The sequence below is a fragment of the Cyanistes caeruleus genome, chromosome 1, assembly GCF_971803275.1.
Source record: "Cyanistes caeruleus chromosome 1, bCyaCae1.hap1.1, whole genome shotgun sequence".
NCBI lineage: Eukaryota > Metazoa > Chordata > Aves > Passeriformes > Paridae > Cyanistes > Cyanistes caeruleus.
Window position 1 is genome coordinate 92650002 of NC_141701.1, and position 21725 is coordinate 92671726.

At 36.0% G+C, this 21725-nt stretch overlaps 1 protein-coding gene and 1 long non-coding RNA gene across 3 annotated transcripts in view; both read left to right on the forward strand.

The window, feature by feature from the left end:
- The window catches only part of CDKAL1 (CDKAL1 threonylcarbamoyladenosine tRNA methylthiotransferase), a 377626-nt gene that overhangs the window by 250964 nt on the left and 104937 nt on the right, over positions 1-21725 (forward strand). The gene's annotated exons all lie outside the window — the stretch shown is intronic.
- LOC147655741 (uncharacterized) lies at positions 1956-5213 on the forward strand. Its single transcript, XR_015274024.1, has 3 exons — positions 1956-2138; positions 2827-2912; positions 5073-5213. It is a non-coding gene; the product is annotated as an uncharacterized LOC147655741 (long non-coding RNA).

A 21725-nucleotide genomic window follows, 5' to 3' on the forward strand; every position in this document is an offset into this window, starting at 1 on the left:
TCTTTTTGCACTGAGATTTCAGGAAGATTGACTATTCAGGAAAATACTATTTATGAGCAGCTGATACGTCAATCTACGTATATCTGGAGATTTAAAAAGTAGATATAGAGATATAGATATAGTTCCTGAAAATTTATTTGTAAACTATCCCAGAAAGCAACAGCATAAAGGAAGGATGTACTGATTAATGCTGAGGGTGTACACAGTCTGTAAGGACTAAGTAAGGACTAGTGCCCTGGTCTGTGGGTTCTGGGGATTACTGCAGTAGTCTGCAGGCATTATGCACAAGACTGATTCCTGCATGAGATGTTAGTTTCAATGTGTTTGCAACTAAAATAGGACTTCTAGAAATTGCTGCTAAGTAAATTTAATCCAGAGACCAATTTAGTCTTATATCAGAAAGTCTTCTTTTTGGTGTCATTATATCAAAGTGTGAGTAGTTTTTCAAGTGATCTCAACTTTCAAGATGCAGTGCAGATTATATTTCTGAAAGGTGATGTTTGTAGTTGCAAAAAGAGCAAGACAGCTTTAATTATCTTCAAGTTCTGAAACTTAATCCCCTGAAATTTACTTTTGATGATAAAAGCAAACAATTGGAATATATTTTAGTTAAAGAAACCTGAGATCTGAATGTCATATTCTGTAATTGCTTGAATAATCAGTAACATGAATATATACCCATTAAAAAGTCCTTAGATTGGTAATGTGTTTTCCAAATGTCATTTGCTTTTGTTGCCCAGACTATATTCTCTCACCTTTTTGGTTGGTGAAGTGATTCCGATGTTCATCAGAGTTTATATTTATGTCTCCTATTACTTCTGTTTTGTAAGAGACTTGTAAAGTCAAAATTTAGACAAATAGAAAAGTAGGGAAATTTAGAGCTAGACTGAAACACTACACCTTTCTGTTTTGGAGAACAGCATAATGCTGAGGAAAAGCTGGGTTTGCCTCCCAGTTTGTTTTTGTTTGTGTTCTGAGATAGGAACACAGCATTAATTGTGGGTGGCTGCTGCTGTTCATTTGAGACTCTCTCCTAATTCAGACTGGAAACATTGAAGCTTTCCAATATCATCAGAAAGCCAGCAAACTTCGTCTGCCAGCAGAGAACTCTGTCAGGCAGAAACTTCTGGGGTTTCTTTCACTGGTTCTCCCTTTTCCATTAAAATCAGACCTACTTGAAAGCCTCTCTGAGACTTCACTACTTTTAGTTGTAATCAAGCCTTGATTTTTCAGTATGTGTAGATACATAATTACATGCAGTTGGAAAAAGGCAGTAAAGGACCCAAGGCAGTAAATGTGTGCAGTGGAAAATAAATCACAAACTTGGAAGGAAATTATTCACTCAAGTGCAAACTAAAGACCTAATTGCCCAGCAGTTACAGACAACTGCCTGATGTCCCAGGAAACTAGAGATACTGTCCAAATTGAGAGAAGGTGTTACACAATCCTTTTGGGACAGCTGGCTTCAGCAAGGCTCTCTGCTTCCCTGTTGCTTTACCAGGTGTTAAGCTGACAAATGGTAGCTTCAGCAGCTCCCTAGGCCACTCTTAATTCTGGTTTTAAGGGTCTGGGGCAAGCTGTCTTGTCTTGCATTTCTTTTGTTCTGACTTGACTTTGTCTCTTTTGTTGCAGTGGCAGCCAGGCTGCACCTGCTCGGGCCCTAAGCTGCTTCAGGGTGGGACAGCATGGCTGGGAGCAAAGTGGACCCTGGCCTTGACTTCTCCTAGTCACAGTGGTTTTTACAGCAACAGTTCACTTGCACAGTCCACTTTCTCAACAGGATTTTGTCCAGTATTTTTCAGTATGGCTGCTCTTGCCTTTCTGAACAATTTCACAAGCTGTAATGTTTTTCCTAGGTTCCAGTCTTCTATTGTGACTTTGTTTTCATTGTGGCATCATAACACGTACCATGAGAATTTGTGTGAACAATCAGCTGGTTGTCATGGTCTCTGTCTGCATTTGTTGTGTAACTGTCTTGCCATTCACAAGTCTTTGGCTCAAAAATTGTCTCTGTTTTATAGTAGCCACTTTTGACTGAAACAATGAACAGGGAAGAGACATCTTCCCAAGAGTTTGTTTCCAAATACTTTTATTTGGGTGATCAAGAAAATTCCAAACACTTTAAATAACTTGTAACTGTAAGTAATTTTGTTCTGAAAGATGTCCATAAAATATGCTCCCAAATATTGCTAACTTCTCACTGGAAGATAAAGAGCTAAATGAATCATCATCAAATTTGCAACTGTTTCAGACAACCTGCAGTTTTAAAGCTATCTCAAAGCCTTGTGGCAGTAGTATTGTCTTCATCACATTATCATGACATTTCCTGAAAGTAGAATTGGAAGGCAGTGAAAAGAATAATTTTTAAATAACCATTTACTATTTTTATATACCTTTTTCTACTCACTTTCAAAATGCAGGTAATTATGAAGTAGACTATATCAACTCCCTCGCTTTTTTACAGTATGAATATGTTTCATTTTCTTTCTCAAAATGCACTTCTGTTTCTCAGAGAGAGACGTTGTTGAGCTCATTTTGCAGACGTGCAAATCGTGTCCCTAACAAACCTTGACAAGTCTTTCAGATTTGGGCTTTTTTTAATGGGTTTTAGCACATCTGTTCTGTCAGTCTGACTACTGCAAATGTAAATGTCATCTGTTTAAAATCCTTATGACGTTCTCTGCTAAGAAATTGCTGAGTGTATATGGTACTTATCTGTAATTTTATACCTCAGTCTCTAGACTCTTCTCTCTACTCTGTCTTTTGTCTGCTCTTGGAGTCTGAACTAATCACTTTACCAAACATGTCTCCTTTTTTTTTTCTTAGGTTTTAAATTAATTGAGTGCCTTTAAAAGGTATTGAATTAGCACCAAAAACTAGAACGTGGGTGTTTTTCATCATGCAGCACAAAGGTACATTCATGTTTGTGATTAGACTTGACCCTAGTGCTTCATGGTGCAGCTTTTGATGGACAAGCTCTTTATTATCACAGGATTAGTTGTCTTTAGTTGTCTTGAAAGTGAAATTAGGACTTTGCTGAGTTTATAACCGTTCCTGCCCTGCATTTCATTCACAATGTCTTGGAAAGAGGTGTAAGTAGGTGAGAGGTTTCAAAGGTCCTGAGCACTTGCAGATTGATTAAGTTCATTAGGATATTTTGAACATCAGCATTCATCAACCTACTGTGTTTTTCTTTAGAACTGACTGTGGAGAGACAAGCATTAGGTATTTCAGGATAGGTTGTTTTTTTCACTCCAACATGACTTCAGCCAAGCTAAATGTTGTTTTGGGAGGGCAGTCTCTCCATTTTGGCCTGTACAGCACTTTGCCCTTTTCTCAGCTGAAGTTACTGTACCTTTACTTTTTAGCAAGGAGATACACTTTTCCTAGAGAGGGAGTGGAAGGCTGGAAGGGAATATCTGCACCTTCTCAATCTTTGTCTTCATTGTTCTACAGATTGTAATTCGGGTTTCAGTTAGTTCATGGAGAGACCTCCTTACTGCCATGGGTCACAGGATTAGATCTTTTGCCACTTTATAAATTATTAGTCACAGTTTTCTAGCCATAGTCTCTCATGCCAAATGCATCAAGAATATTGGAGTTTTCTGGGCTGTTGGCTCTCAGTTACCCTGTTGTTTGTGCATCTTGTCAGTTCATGTGTGAGGATGTACACATACAAATACAGAAGTCCCAAGCTAATCATGTGATGTGATGCTAACATAAAACAATTCCAAATTTATGGACTACTTTGAAGATTAGCTGACACTAAATGTAACTTCAACCTGTTTATTTTGGGAGAAGATACTGTATAGGAGACTATGATTTCAAAATTTCTATGCTCTGTTATTTTTCATATGAAGTCTCCTTGGATTCTGGAGCAATTTGGGTTTGCATACTAACCTGTTTACGCAGGATGTGCATGCTTGTGGGTACTCTAATTTTACAGCATTTTCTTCTAAATAATACACATGCTTTTCTGGAGGTAAGAGAATCATTATGAAGAGGGTTAGTGTGGTTCCTGGGTTGCTATTCAACTGCCATAGTAAGAAGTGGAGGGTGAAGCCTGGGAGGTAAAGTGGCCAGGATGGGCACAGCTTGCTGAGTGCAGGCTTAGCAGGCACACGGGGCATGTGCAGTTCAAATCCTTTATGGTCACAACATTGTGATGCTCTGCTTTGGCCAAAATTTGGAGGAACCATTTTTTGAATGTATGCTGGAAAGAGAAGATACATTCCCTTATTAAATGTGAAAGCAATTTTATCTGATTATTATACTTGGCTTACAAGCTGGCTTACTCTTTTTACTAAATACATGTAGTGAAGTTACTTAGAGTGATGCTCTCTGCATGCAGTTATGATTAGGCTCAGCTTTTTCTGGGCAGCCCCATCGGCAGTTTTCTTCTGTAAAATCCTAATGTGGGAGTATTGTTAGATGATAGAGTGGAAATTAGTAATGTACATCCAATTCTGTTTCTTAAGGGTAGCAAGATGTTATCTTTTTTTCCTTTTTTCTTTTCCCCCTGAAGGCATGTGAATGTATTCTTTGGAAGTAATGATATAAAATCTGTAGTAAGGATATAAGGAAGGAATTCTGTAGTGAAAATAAGTCTTAAAGCATTTAATATTTATGAGTTTAAATTCTTGTTTGTACTTATTGGGATACTATATTTCCCTAGTGTTTTAAAGCAAAATAACTAAAATCACTTTTTTTTTTCTGAATACTTATTTTTATTGTATTTCACTCTCTTGAGACACAGAACTTAGAACCTGGTATGGGGAGTCTAATTTGTTTTTAAAACAATAACTTTAATTCATATCAGTTTGCTTCATAGCAGATTGACTTGGCATGCAATTCTTAGTTTTAATTTGCTTCTGAGCTTTTAAGCATATCCAAACGTATATTGAGATGTATAAGTATTTGTGATAGCAAATTAGTACAGCTATAAATACAAGATACATGTACATCTTATAGTGCTCAGATGTGCGTCAGAAAATTCTGCTGATGGTATCAAATTTTCATACTTGAGACATTTAAGAAAAGTATTTGTTCATTTCAGTGCATATTTTTTTCAGATTTTTGCCATTATACTGGGTAAGAAATTAATTTTGTAAGCCATGTTATTCTGATCACATAGGACAATGTGGCACAAAGGTGGTAGCTGGCCAGCTGGTAAGTGCTGATTGAATCTATATTTGTTAAACTTTCAGGGAAAATAAGTTGAAAAGAATGAAGAAATAAGAGAGGCATTATTTCTATAGCTGATTGATACCTTTAATGGTTATTTTTTTAAATGCAAACTGCTTAAATGAAGAAAACTAGGAAATGGAAATATGCAGAGCATTTTAAACCTCTTTAAAAGTGTAGCTATCCAATCAAAACACAATTGCATTCTAAAGGCATGATAATACTGCTACCCAGAGGTTTTGTTTGTGCATCCATTTGGGGCCAGTGAAACAGATTATTTCAGCTAAGCTCAATTTTATGTTCACGTGCTTCTTATGTTGCTCTGTATATTGTATTCAGGAGTTGATGATTCACCTCTTTTTAATAAGAATGAAATTTATAGTGGCAAACTTAGATGGCAAAATAATCACAGACCTGAAATCTTAAAAGGTTTGTGCATAAAAGTAGTGACTATAACAGATAAAAGTTTATTTTCCACAGCTGAACCACTTATCTCATGCAGTTATAATTATTTTTGTCTATTTTGTTTCTCATCATTATGTAGAACTGTCATTTGTTTAGTAGGAGTAATTGACAAAGTACAGCTGTTGAATTGCTTCATAACAGGAGGACAATATTGCAAATATGGTTATATGTGAAGGCATAAGAAGCAATGTAAATTCTTCTCAATCCACCTACTGGAAAATTGTAATTCAGATTGTAATTCAGATCCAGATAGTTCAAGGTGGAAAATGTTAGTACATTTCCCACAGGAGAATAGAAAGCTAGACTGGCTGGCTGATTGTAAGCCATTTTGTCTTGAATCTGGAGAAAATATTTATTGGCAGAACCCAGAGGCCATAGAAATGAATTGTCTTATGGTTTGGTGTGTTGGATGCCTCCCTGGTTGGCCTCTGGAGGAGCCGTGGCCCTGAGCAGGAGAGGCAGCTCTGAGATCAGAGCACAGTTCTGTACAGACTTGCAGTCAGCTCTAGGGGAATACCTTTTGGACATTACAAACCCCAACAGATTTGAATCAGTCTTCTACAAAAAGCTTTGTATTACAGGAAAATACTGATCTCTTTGAGCTATTTATCTCCCTTGAAGGATTTTTGTTGAAACAAACTTCAATATATGCCTCCAACTTACTACAGAAGTGATATACACATCTGAAAAATGGGTTGTGTGGTCAATCATCGAGCTGCTGCTGAATTTCTGTGTCTGCATGTGTCTGTGTCCTACAGTTATTTTTCAGCTACTATTGCTTGGTGAAGGAAAATCTACTGTCAGACTCTGCAGAATAAGGGAGACAGACACTGTAGGGTTCAGGTTTGAACAATAGTCTGGCATGATTTTTCCACTGCAGTGAGATGACTGCTCCCACTCTGCTGATTTAAGGTTTTGGGAGTACCTGACTCCCATTCTCAATGCTAGAAATTACTAAGGCAGCCAGCTGGATTCCCAACTGTGACTAGGGAAGTATTTTTTTTCCATCTAGCATACTCCATCCCTGCAGCCTCCCCCAACTACCACAACCTTGCCACACAAACCCAACCTTGCCACCTTTCTGTGGGAAAAAGGAATCTCTAATGCCATTTATCACAACTTAGTGAACAGAATAGTTAGTAATTTGTCAGAGTATTTCAGTCTGATGCACAAAAAAAATGTCCTAGTTGTCTGGGTTTTGTCTTAAAAAATGTTAAAATTTTATATAAAAGATCAGATATGATTTTGTTAAGATTTGCATTCCTTCTTTGCTTATGTCTTAAATATCATATGGAGTTAATGGCAGTAAGTCATAACATGCTTCTCTGCTGCTGGTTACCTTAGATCATTTAGTTATATTTTCTAAAGAATGCAAATGTGAGGTATTTCAAGAGTTTTCATCATTACAAGAATAGCAGAAGCTGAAGTCTGTCTCTTAACGTATGTTTTCACAAAATACAGCTTTTCCTTGACAGCATTTATGTGAAGTACAGTAATTATGACATTAAGTGATGAGATAATATTTCTGTGTTTTCAATAATAATGCAAATAAACATATTTTTTTCTTAAGGCAAATGTTCAAATAATTCTTAAGAACAAAAAATTGTTTTGATGATTGAACTAAATGTGCATTCAAACAGTGGTTATGTTTATACAATGTCAGTGGCTGGGGATTTTTAGTTATCTTTTTGTAATGTAGTATCTCTATGGGATATGCTCCCATCCGCTGCATAAAGTTTGCACTCTATGATTAATTAAAGAAAATATTATTTTTATTTTTAAATTAATTGTTCCTTCCATTAGACTTCTGGAGCATCCAGAAGTTAACCTTGAGCATTCTCCTTTCACTTTTTAACTCTGTCACAAAAACTTGTTTCACATTCAGGTTAAATCCTCCTCTAATTCTCTTGATGAATTCTTGGTATTAGTTTGTCCTTTCATTTTAAACTTCAATCCTGAGGTTTATCCTCTGGTTTGCTGGGTTTTTTTTCCCCCCTTGAAGCAAGAATGTATTTAATGACTTTGTATAAATGTGGCTTCTCCTATTTGTCTGAATGTGTTGTTTGTTTTTTGTCTTTTTGTTTTTTTTAAAATTTTCTGATGGACTTCCTTCATAAAATAAAGTGATTTTATGAGGGAAAAAACACAGTGCATCTAAATACCTTACCTTTCTGATAATTGAGCCCTGAGCCAGAAACTCACAATGGCATCTTCCAAGTATTTACTTCCTAAATTCAGTTTGTTTTGTCAGGGAAATCACTCACAATGCAAATTCTACTTGTAGCACTTGTGGGTACTACTCCAGTAGTACCTACATTGCCTCCACAGAAAGCCAGATTTGAAGGCTAGGTGGGGCACAACCAAGTGTGGCTCTCCTTATGTAACTTTCTGCCAAGTTCTGAAACCTGAAGCAGGCCCAAAGAAATGCTTCTGCTGTGGGAAATGGGGCCTTTGCAAGTTTGATAGATGCTCGTAGCCCAGGGTTATACTGAGATGCCTTTGTTGCGTCTTGTGGGCTGCCACTGTTAATACAAAGTTAGCTTTATCACCCAAACAAATTTGTTCTGGGGTTATTAGCTGTGATTCTGGAGCACAAGATTTTAAAATCTTACATCTTTCTATTTACTTTTGCACATATACAATGGATTTTAGGCCTTTCTTTATCTTTTGGGAGTTCAGTACTATCCTTGTCTGTGAAGGTAGCATGTGTTTTAGCTGGAAGGAAAAAAGGGATTTGAGCTCTCATCACTGATTCTCCTTTTGTTCCTGTTTTCCATAAGGGGAAGCTAGCCCATGCAGTATTTCTGAAGTCCTTTTCCAAGGTGACATCCAACATTCAGTTATTTTAGCAAAGTCAATGTGTCTTGCTTTTCCCCTTAAATCTCCTGCTTTTCTTTACAGATACTTATTTTGTATCCTGCCTGCATTTTACCTTATGTATGTTAGGGAAGAGTCCTAAAGAGCAATCTCTGAAGATCTTTTATCTGATGATGAAGAGTTCAGGCAGGTTAGCAGGTACCCCAGGCTCTCACAGCAGATGAATGTTGCAAAGTCATGAATAGGGTTCATCTGCTGCTTCTTTAATAGCTCCTTCAGTTAAACCTCACACAACTGCTCTCTGCGTCATACCTTTGTATTTTTTGTACGTGAAGTGGACATTTGAAACCACTTACATGTTTGCTAAGTGCTACCCTGCCTAGCAAAAAGCTGCATTTGCCATAGCTCTCCTTCAGTCTTAGTTCATTTAGAGACACAATGCCTTTCTTCAGATTTTCCATATTCTTGGATTATTTGCAATGACTGCAGGAGTCCATATGAAGAATAGAGATTATTTACTTTCCCCTAACAGGTTTCACGTTGACATATACTATCTACACATTTAGCCCTTCCATGGAGCTGTGTTCCTTGGTTAGCTCTAAGCAGTGGACTCTGAGGAGATCAGGGCCACTTCTGTGCTACATGAAATACTGGCTGAAAGATGTGGGCCTGAAGAATGTTTATTTGGATACTGCTGACATGAAACACATAAATCATAGTTCAGTGCTTGCATACACCACCATGTGATTACATGTAGGTAACTCATCTTCTCTGAAGTGGTCTATGGGTGGATAATTGGTCTTTGCCTTCTTCTTGGAATATTTCTTCTCTGATATTTTTTTTGTTAATGATAAGCCAGATGCCAAAGAAATTCTTTTATTGTTACTGTTTTCAAGATTGAGTTTTTCCCTAAAGGGAGAAATACTGACATTTAAATTTAAACTATTAGGCTGAAAAGTAGGGTATCTTCTAGGAAAAAAAAAAAATACAAATGTCCTGGAAAGTGGGAACTGTAAATATAATAAATATTTTCAAATGTTTTTTTTTCTGATAAGGTAAAACCATATAAAAACCTTCGGTGAAATGCTTAACTGCTATGTCTTCTACTCAGCTGATAAGAAAACCCAGCCTACTGAAATTCCTGGAACTTTAGTGCTGGCACTGAAACTGAAGGAAAGGAGGTGTTGTGAATTATAAAAACTTGCAATAGATCACAGAGGATGAAATATTTTTCATTAATGGATTGAAAGGTTAAATCAATAAATAATTTCTGAAGTTATTCCATATTTTTCTACCTACTTCAAACGTGTCTGAAATTCCCACTCACATGGAATAAGCATTTTCAGAGTGCTGTTACATAGATGGTAGTTTTGCATCAGTTCCTCAATATTCTCTCTATAATGAATGAGTTTAAATTGTTTGAGATACAGCCTGTTCCATCCTTAATGATCCTAATTTGCCACTTTCTTTGGACTTTTTATACCATGACTTCTGTTTTTCTTAAGGTTGAAAAGCCAGGGTCTGTGCTAGGCATATATATATATATATATATATATATATATACATACATTAGATATTGGATTTCAGCTTGGGAACTTAGCTTTTGAACCAGCCTTGTGGATCTTGCTGCCTGAGTATTCTTTGTATTTTGTGCTGGTATTGTAGAGCCAAAAGGGTGCTGTTGTGCCTGGCAGGCATTTGACAGGTTTTCCAGGTTCTTTAACTGATTCCCAAAGGCTATTGTGGAACATTATGTGATTTGATAAAATTGATTTCAGTGATATGGTCTGAATGCACACACTGCCTTTTCCACTGAATTGATTAGATTCCATTTTTGTATTCTACTCCCTCTGTATTACACATTGGGTATTTTATTAAATTATTCGTTACATTTAAGTAGGCTTTAACAGAAGGAGTTCATGGTAACTATTAAATTCAAACTTGCGTTCAGCTTTCAAAATTGAGTAGTTTTAACCACCTTATTCTATTTTTTTGAGACATTTTCCAGTTTTCTATTTATTTGATTTAATTCAGCAGTTTTAGCCTGCTCCAGAAATTTGTCAGCATTTGGGGAGGTCTTTTCCCCTGCAAATTGTAATACGATTCTCTGATTAGAATGTTGGGAACCTCAGGAAAAGCTTGGTTTTTTTTTTTCCATCTCTGTCAGTCTCACTATCAAGATACTCTGTCTTTGTTTCTATACTCCTCTCTTCAGTGACAAAAGTTTTCCATTTTTTTCCTTTACCAGAACTATTAGATTTAATATTCCTGTCTGAGGACCTGAGGACATCACTGATGTCCTTTCATAATGATACTTCTGAAGGTTTTCAGTTCTCTTCCGTCTCCTTCTTAAGTATTGCTTTTTTGACTTTTACCAACCCTTTGGGGACTTCCTGAAGTTTATAATTTTCTTTGATACAAGACTGCTGCTAGTTTTTGAGCAGTTGGCTTGCTCCATCCTGATGCTTATTTTGTTTTCAATAATAACTGTTCTGTCTAATTTGCTAATTGTTGGATCCTCAGAGACTCTATTTGGTTTATGGGACCTCATGTACCAGGCCTTTCTGTCTTACCATGTCAAGATAGAAGAAAATCTGTTTCCCTTAATCTTCAGATATTACTTGTGTGCTTTAAATCAGTTTGCTAAACCCAGTTGGTACTGATCCTGTCTCTTACCTAATGACATATATTCATATGTGAGAAAGAAGTTACTCATCTCTGTTACATCTTTATTCATCTTCTACAGCTATTAAATTTACCTGAAACCTTATTCCCTAAGTACAATTTTCATACATTACCTATCCAGTGTTAATGATGCCAGAGCTTTAGTTGCCATAATTGGAATGCTGTCATATCTTTGAATTCTTCATAAAACATACTTTTAATTTTGTCTTTGATGATTCTTCAGTGATAACAGCATGTTTTAGATTTTGTGCTAATTCTCTTTTAACTTTAAGTCACTGGCAGGTCAGATCAGGTAGCTGCTCACAACATCAAGTTGCCTTAATTATTTCTCCACAGGATGAGTTTGTTAACTTTGAAAGCTTCATTTTCTCTCTATTTCACTTCTTTGCTATGCAGAAACACATTTACATGGTGTGTGCTCCTCAGCATAACAGAGGACATCTGACACATGCAAGCCCAAAATATTTAAGGTGACCACCTTCCAGCCTTTTGCTTGAATCATTGGGGTTTCATTATCTTTTCTAAACTTTGGATTCTAAACTCTGGATTTTATTTGGACTTCAGTAGCAGCTTTGGTAGTATTATTTACAAATACTGCTTCTCATATTGACATGAATTGCTCCTTTTATGTTTGTCTGAATTTTTTTTTTTAATTTCCCACTTAGTAACCCTACACTTAGGCAGCAAAGCTACTGCTTGAATGGCTTAAGATTTGTGGTTGTATACAGCCTGTCAGAAAAAAGGCACCTCCTGGATTTATACACATTTAACAGTCCTTTATTTTATTTAAAGCTTTTGACTGTGACAATATACACTAATAATGATATGGTAAGTTATCCTAATTGTCATTATTAACGTATCTGCAACTTGGTGACACACTGAAAATGAAGTAGTTCACTGAACTGAACAGAGAGAAATGGAGAAGAGCTTCCTGGAGGCAACAGTGTCCATTGATTTTGTATTGTTTTTACTTTGTCATTGGCAAGCTAACAGTCTACATTTACAATACTGTCTTATCTTTTCCTGGCTTTGCTTCTGATGTCCTCTATGTGTTGCTTGCTGTGCATGTATGAATCTGAATGTCCTTCAAAACTTCGGAAGGAATGCATGAATTAATTACTTCTGTTGACCCCAATATTCTAAATTGATTCTGTCTGTTACAAAGAAATGTTCTTAAATTACTGGCAGCTCTAGACAAAGGAAGCTGCTACCAAAATGTTACAAACATGAAGTGTGTAAGAACCTAGCTGGTTGAGGCCATCCTTCTCAGAGGTTAAATAGGGCATTTTGGAGCCGTTTTCATGGTGATTTTGCTTTTTCTGCCCAGTGTCCTCAAGCTACATAGCAGACTAAGCCCATTTCTGCAAGTGGAAGAGAAGCCACAGTATTTTGCTTTAAATTGTATCTTATTAACTGATACATAAAACAATATTTTATTTTTATGGACCAATCCTTTATGTCTTGTATTCTGAACACACCTGCTGTTTGGGTGTACCTGAGAACAAGACAGATACTTCTCACAGCCATTCTGCTACCTTCCAGTTAGCCAAATTAACAGTTCTTGCTCATAAAGATGGATATTATTTCTGGTGTGATTTCTTTAAATTCAGATTGTTATCAGAGCATGGAATGAATGGGATGAGATGGTGATCTGAAGACGGTGTTTGTTGTGTACTATCACTCCAGTGATGCTCATTACCTTAACAGTCATGCTCAGTTCATTCTGAATATTGTTTCAATTATATTTTACGTGAACGAATGAATAATTTTCATACATGCCCTTTGAAATATTTACTTTATAATTTCTTTAAATTTATTCTTGCAAGGTAAATTTTCTGTTTCCCAATGATCCAAGTTATATTGCACTATGCTGATTGAAGTATGATTATATTGAAATATAATTAACTTTATCTTATCACACTTTAATTAGTAAAGCACACTGGATTTCTTTGAAGTTATGCTCATGGGTTTTGGCTTAATAAAGAAATAGCATTGCTTGTAAGTCTGAAATGTTACCTCTGAAAATATAATTCTAAAGCTATATAGGTGGTATCTTCTGAGTACATCACAGTCCTTGTGTCTGAAGTGTAAAGAACACATTTGCCAGTGGATCATGAAATAAGAATGAAAAACTTCGAAGTTACGTGATAGCAGCTTTCAATCTTTTTGGAGTAGGGAGGATGTTTTTGGAATTTTGAGCCAAATGCTACACTTACTCAGAGACATTTATTATTATTATTATTATTATTATTATTATTATTGTTATTATTATTATTATTATTATTATTATTATTATTATTATTATTTGCTTTTTGTGCTGCAGATAGGAGTAGTGGTTTCCTGTGCAATCTCTTTCTTGTACATGCATTTCTCTTGAAGGGAAAAAAAATAAATATTTTTAGAGAGGTGACAGTAAAAGGTTTTGACCTACCAGATACCTGATACATAAAAGATACTGTATCTGAAAACTTCACATTTAAGAATGTATAGGAATGAACATCAAAAACTGTCTGGTGTAAAACTGCAGCATTGTTTAGTCAGAGTACATGAACTGTGATTTAAATGCCTCTGGCTAACATTCAGGAAAACTGCTTATGGCTGCTAAAGCTTTGACCCAGACAACCTGCCTGCTGCTCTGTTAAAACTCTGACTCTCAGGTTTAATTATAACAACACCTTCTGTAAGTACTGTGTTGATAAGGATGTGGCAAATAAGCTGCTATGTTTTGAGTGATCAGCTGGTGTGGTAAAATTTGTGTTTCGTTAGATACTTTGAAAATGGAATGGAGGTTATGTAAAATTTGGTGCACGTCATGCCTATGTTTTTAAATGCTGTTTTCTTCAGAGTCTTGATCCTTTCCATGTCATGTTTGCAACTGGAAAACTTGTCATGATTTCTCACAAAGTTGTAAGACAGAAAAAAGATCCAGTCAATTTCTATGTATAGGTTGTGATGTGAAAAAATTGTGTCTCTTTTAAATATGTTTGCTGTTCGGGGGGAACTCTTTCAAACTGTGCACACTTTTTTTTTCTAAATCTTCTTTGTTTTAATGTATGTCTTGCCATTATTTTTCTCTGTGCTGCAAAAATTATTAATATAAACAATCTTGAACCAATACGTTGGAATAAAACATCTGCCCCACTGGCAATTTTTTCTTTTTTTTTTCATCAATTCTTGGTTCTTCTTCAGACAGAAATCTTACATTCTCTTTTAAAGTCTTGCAACTTTTCATACTACTGCTCCTTCCTTGACAACATCTTCTGTTCTCCTTTACCACCACCACTTTGCTGACTTTGGCCTGTCTTTGAAATGTGCTTGGCCTTCTTTTTGTTTTCATTTCTAGCTTATTTGTTTTTTAAAACTTATTTCTCTCTTGTCCCTTGTATAAGGTCCATTACTTTTTGCTACTGCTACATGCTGTCAACGCCTGTCTCAAAACGGATAGGTTACAATGAGCAAAGTTACTGTAAAGACTAACAGAGATTATCAGAGGTATGGCAGATCTTCACACAAATGAGATTAAGGACTCTTAAGTCTGGAAGGATGCTAATTCAGAGGGACTAGAAAAGAGGTCAGTAAAATCATGAAGAGCACTGAGGAGGTGAATGGAGTTGTTACTGGTCTCTCCCAGCATAACAATTAGGGGGAATCAAATGGAATCAGCAAATGGAATGCTCAACAGAGAAATTATTTTTTTTTCATTCAAGTGATTTTAATATGGAGGGGTTTAGATTTACAGAGACTTGCTGATGAGTTAGTGGAGAAGAAATCCATCAGAAGCTACTGGTTACAGAAACATCTTTCTGACAAAACCCAGTTGGAAGGACAAAGGGGTTCGGGGCAGGTGGCCCCAACATCAGAAATGCTTCCCTGGGCTACTTCTAATGCCTATTGCTAGGAGTAGATGGCTGTCTTAGATGGACCTCTGAACCAGTGTGTCTTAATCCTCAAGATCCCTGAAACATTGCAGGACTGTAGATTATAGATGGACAAAAAGACACATTCAGAAAAACTTATTTTTCTTTTCCCTTTTTTTTTTTTTAATTAGCATTTGTTAATGGAGCCCTGCTTGCAATTTTTTCATTTTGTTTCATCATGCCAAAAAGGCATGCTAATCATTTTGTTTTATATGCCTGATTTCTGTGTCAGAGTGAAGAGCTAAATGACTGTCACTGAAACAGACGTGGATGGGTCCTCAGAGCCCAAGACGTTTAGTATTGGTGATAAGCATTGTGTCAGACTGAGAAAAAGTATAACATATTCTCTGCTACTCATGGCTGAGATCCTATTATTTCTGACCATGCCTGACAGCTCTAATGTTAAACAGTGAAGGGTCATAGAAAATTAGTGTAATTTCAATGGCTGCTTTAGTGCAGCAAACGTTAAGTCAGTTCCCAAGAACAGTTCCCTGGTGCAACCCTTAATAAATTCAAACTTTATTTTTAGGGATGACCTTTAGTAATGCGAGCCTTGATCCATTGAGATGCTGTTCACTTTTGATGCATCTCCAAATCCCTTTTTTATGCATTTTAAATCAACACACGCTTATTCTGAATTTATGTGTGTGGATAGACGGAGAGATGTAATTTAAACACATCTGTTCAAATATGCATTTCAGATCAACTTGGTGCCGGTTCTCATAATACGGCTGAGTTTTTGACGGGTATTATATCCCTAAAGTACACAGCAGATGGTATTTATTAGAGATTGAATGGAAATGAAGTTTAAGGATGTTGAGCTTTTTGTCTTAAGTCGCTCATTTTTTAATCATGAAACAATAATGATCTGAAGTTATAAATCCATAATGAAGTTCTATAAAATGTTTCTTGTTTATGGGGAGAGTGGAACACCTTATAGTTGAATGATGTTGGTTCAAGCCTTAAGTGTTTGGTTTGGTTTTTGGGTTTGTTTTTCTTTTTTTTAAGAATAGCGATAATGGGAAGTATTACAATGCTTTAAACCATTTCGGCTGTATCTAGTAGGAACTCTGGCAACCTTCATGGTAATTGTTTGAAGAGAGTAAAACCATGTGTACTCTTTCATCCTCAGGCAATGAGCCATGATAATTATGAGATATACTTTTTATCTAGGTCACTATTCCCTGGTAACAAGGACAGCCCAGTCCCTACTCACACAGAGTCCTCCACACCTAAACTTTCTCAAGCTGAGTTCTGGAAATCAGGTCTGCTCGCTGCCTCCAGGTGTCATTCAGCCCAGTTTCTGAAAGAGCTCTTCTGGGGGCAGGAGGTGGGTTGGGAAAAGAACAGTCATTAAAAAATACCTGTTCTCACTCTCAGTTAAATTCTGAGAGCTGTTGGATTGTGCTTCTTGATCACGGATACTATTCTCCAGCCTGTTTAAGGTGACTTACATCAAAAGCACTAATGACTCCAAATTCAAACCAAACATAATAAGCTGCACTTGCAAATCCGTTGGATACTGCTGAAGATCACAAAGCTCAGGTGTAATGTGTTCCCTTGGGAATCACCACCAGGAGTAGCCTCCAGTGCTCTGTCAGGTGTGGAATGCAAAAAGCAGGATACATCCCCTGACTCCGTAGCTGTCAGGCTGGACTTATTTTGTAGTTTCTGCTACCTTTGAAATTTGAAGTGTTTCACTATGAACCACCTCCAAATTAACTAGTATCATCTAATGGCTTTGCCAACTATTCTCCCAGATGTATATACCTTCCTTCAGGGAAATTTGCAAGAATACTCTGAAAAAATACTCAGAGGGTTTCTCTGTGGTCTTGTCTGGCTTTCATTTGTCTGTTTTATTATTTTTTAATCAAAGCAAGCATATAAACAATATGGCAGTACAATTTCTTTTTCTGGTTTGTTGTATCTTGGGCATTAACTTCTGAGAGATAAGATCCAGGCTATAAAAATAAGTTTTTAGAAAAGTATTAAAATTATTCTTTTTACACACATAAAATATGACTTACTTAAGCATCTGCTAGTATTCATTGTCTCAACAGTTAAGTGAGTTGTCTTATAAATGAAGCTATTAAATACTTTTACATGCAGTATCAACATAGTTACATTTTTTGCTTTAATTCAGCCAAACTGAGGTAAAGAACTGATTTGTGAGACAACCTGAATAGAGAACATTTTGAAATATTTGGAATAAGATAATTTCTTATATCCTATATAATTCCTACATAAATTTTCTTAAATATTAATGTTCTTGATATATATAGCTGCATTTTAATAAGGTATCTTATCAAAATATAGTTTATATCTGGACATAAGGGTCACTGTGTTATCATTTAAAAGACTTTACACAGAAGTGTTTATTACATGCCTATTGTCATTTAACCAAGGTACTTTCCGGTTTTACTCCATGTGTAAATCAGTTCAGCAATTGATATGAGGGTTCAAAAGAACTTGTTTTTCTCACACAGAGGTTCTGAACTCACACATCCTGGACTACTTTTAAACACATGTGGAAAAGATTACCAAGAAAAACATTTTCAGTGGATATCTATTTATTAGATGCCTGTTCATCCTTTGTGTGATTTAGGGCAAATCATGAATGGGAAAGGAAGGAGAACCCCCTGCTTTAGAAATTATGTTCAGGTTTAGTCCCCCCCAACTCCAGACAATGAGTCCATGGAGAGAGAGAGAGAAGTGCTGAAGGATTTCAGAACAGAAACAGGCTGAATTCCTTTCTCAAAGTGTGGGGATTTTTCCATGGCTTAATCCTCAGGTTAATCTCCATATAGCCAAGAGAAAGGCAGGGTGAAGTTTCCTGTTGTTCCTAGGCAATGCTTCCAGCTGAGCAGTCTGTTTCTCTTGTGCTAGCTCCAATTGGTGTGACTCCTTGGTGAGCGATTTAAGTTGGAGTCAGAAATCCCACAAGACTAGGCCTCATGGAGAAAGGAGAAGGAGGGGTTGAAAAGGGCTTCTGCAAGACTGTGTGTGGTCATGGGGAAGATGGAAACACATCCTTCAGCTCCAACACAAAACGGCACGTTGAGATGCCTGTTAGGCTCTGTAAATGCACTTGAAAGACCAACTCAGGTACCTTCAAATTATTTCATCCATTAACCCCATTTCATGTTCTCTGAATGGGCTTAAACTGCAGAAGCATTCTAAAATATCAAATAATGTATGATGCTGCAATAACATTTCAGAGTAGGCTGGTTTTATTTTCATAAAAATTCTGGGGTTTTCCCTAACATTTTTTCAATGCAAGTTTCTAATTCATGAATCAAGAAGTAGCTATGTCATCACATTTTTTGTTTTGACTAATTACTATTAGATTACACAGGAGTTCTCATACCATTCTGTTAAGATTACATATATATAAAAAGACTGTATTCTTTTTATTCATATTTCTATTTAGTCTAATCCAGTATTTTGCTGGAATGTAAGGGTAGTGGTAGCTGGTCTTGCTTAAGTGCGAGCTGGTGGCTTTAAGTAATTTCTGGATTTAAGTGTTAATTGCTGAAATGGAAGTGGGAAGAATATGTGATCATGCAAAAGAATTTCAAGTGGTCACATGAGTAGCTGAAGGTGATAATTTCAGCTCCTTTACATAATTTCTTCCCTGAGTGTGGATTTGGTTTGTAATGGTTATTGTTAAAGGAAATGTTCTCTGTAGTTAAAACCACATAAAAAGGTCCATGTAAATAGTGAATCCTAGAAATAGTCACAATTTTTCTCCTGCTTTTCTTAGAAAAATTGCTCTGTGAAAATGGCGGGGGGGGCTGGTTTTACTGTCTTATTTGTGTCAGCTTTTATCACTTTTATCTCTTTTCCAAGTCAATTATCCATGGCTTGACTTCTAGGCATCAGACAATTCCTTGGGTCTGACTTTTTTCTCTGACCCCAGAGGCTGACTTGGTTCCTCTTTAGGCAGAGGGTAAGATGTTGCTTTTCTTCTTCCAAACACATCTTGTTCATCCTTTCTGTACAATTTGGATACGTGTGCTGTCAGCACTTGTTCATGGGTGTGTTGGTCCTTACAGCATCACAGTAAAATGGATGTGTCTTCACTGTAACATAAAGTAGTTGCTTCTCTTTGGGTGGTCAGAATTGCCCAGGATGATGGGGTTTGCATTGCTGGTCTAGTTCAGAATGGCAAAACATCAGTCTGCTTGAGCAGATGGAAAGGATTTATATAGAGGGACATAGGGGAGAGAATATTCAGGAACCACAAGTATTAGGGCTGTTTCATCTTATACATGGCATTAATTATTCCTCTGATTTGTCTTTTTCTGAAATTCCGCAGTTTTATTGTAAAACATCCCAATTGAGAGTCAACATGTTGTAGTGCTTCTCTCCTACAAAATATTTGTGGAAACTGAATAGTTAGACTAACTGTAAATGTGTTCATGTAATAAATGTTACAGGGGATGTTCACCTTTTTTTTTTTTTTTATTTGTTTGCTTCAAAATAGATAAGCAGCATTTGGTGTAAAAAAATAATAATATTGGCTGATGCACAAGAACTTGTTTCTATGTGATTTTGGATCATATTTCATAGATGGAGCAATTCTTAAACATCATCTGAATCTTAAGTAATAAAGAATTTTGTGCTGCTTTCTTTCAGGCTGTCAGAGAAAAGGTCACTTTAATTTTCATGTGTGTATGTGTTTTATATTTTTTCTTAATTACATCTTTTTCTCCTCTTTTTTTAATTAAGAAATTATGTTTCACATGTGGAACTAATTGTACATATTTTTGTTCATCACTGCTTTGAAAAGTCTTTAAGAGCTTGATTTTTATCATTTTTGATTTTATTTTAAGTGAAATCTCATGCTTTTCTCCCCTTTTTAAACTGCTTGTTGAACAATATAATCAACAGTGATATAAAAATGCACTATGCAATGTCATATTTTAGGCAGTTACACTGGATTGAACTGTAATTAATTGCTGTTGCCGAATACACCATGGCCTTATTCTCTTTTTGTACCCAGGCTTTTCTTTGTGTGTAATAATTCCATCCAGGAAGAAATCTAATTACTAAGATAATTAACACCTTATCAGCAAATGGAGTTCAGACATTTGTAGAGTTTATGAATTTTTAAAATATGTAATTTCCTTTTAACTGAATGACAACTGGTGTTATGGAGAAAAAGAGCATATTTTATTGTATCTAGCTTGATTGGACCTTATAATTCATGTTGCTATAGAAACAACCAGGCCTTTATAAAGGATGGTATTACTACTACCATTGGTAATAAATGCTTTGACTGTTGCCAATAGTGTCATTAAAATGGATAAAATAACTTCATTATAATGGTTTTGTCAAATGTAATGAATGTTCTGTTCATGTTCTGAGAAATGGCAGCTGATGTTAGGTGGCACTGGTTTATAAAGTAATATACTCTTTCTTCCATGAGCTTTATACTGCTTTGCAAGATATTTGTGGTATGAACAAAGTCATGTTGCAGGATACAGTGCTGCTGTCTTCATTCAGTCCTTAAAGATAAGGGATTTTATTGTTACTTGATATCAAGCACAAGTTCATATCTTGATGTTTGTCAGTGTTAAGCGATGGTAACTGATGGTGCTGAGCCATCAGCTCTGGGGATTTCTGCTTTTCTGCACAATATTCAACTTGTGTTTGCCACTTAGGGCTCTTGGATCAAGTCCTTGAAAACGTTCAGTTTTATACTGGTTTTGATTTGTCATTCAAATGACATGTTTTAAGCTCCGCTCAGATGATGCAGTCTGAATTCATGAACTCAAAAGGGAATTGATAGAATTTGGTTACTTTGGTGGGAATTTTTCATCAGGAAAAGTTGGAAGAAGATTCTAATAATATCTGATAAATTCCAGTGCTGCTACCTATATATCCAATACCAATATATCCAATAAATGTTAAAAGAGGAGAAAGACATTCACTTTAGAATGAGCTCATTGCCAATACTTGAAGGAAAAAAAAAAAAAAAAAAGTTTAGGGAAAAAAATATCACAGAATATACTTACTACTGTATACAATTTGTCTGAAGGCTGTTGTGGTGAATGTAAGCTATGGTATAATATTGCATCTAATCAAATTAATAAGAACAGTATTCTCTGTTTCCTTTTTTTGGATATTTTGACAACAGGTTTTCCTTTTCCAATAGAACTCATTGTTTCAGGAAGTTTTTCTTTAGGGAAGTTTTTCTTTCAGTTATTCAAAATCCAGTTTCTTCACTCACTATAACCACATCTTTTTTTTTTTTTTCTGTGGTGATGTATTGTCTAATAAGTAATTATAGTTTTCTTTGGCTATTTGAATGCTTTATAAATGTAAAATGTACATGCACTGACGTTCATAGTTCTGCATTGTGTTAACCAGATGAGGGGAAGAGAAGCTTTCCATCCATTTCTTTAGGTTAGAGACAGTCTTGGAGACATCTTCTTAACCTCAAGTGTGAACTTCACTTGTGACAGTTGTCTTTTTGCCATTCACCCCTTAAACAAGCTCTCTCAGCTGTTTCTGCACCTGTAGCCTAAGTAAGAGCTGTAGAATTACTTAGATTGGAAGGGACCTCTGCAAGACATCTCATCTATTTCCCCTACTTGAAACAGGACCAGTTCCAAGTTAGATACCACCAGTATTTGTATAGAGGTCTTACTT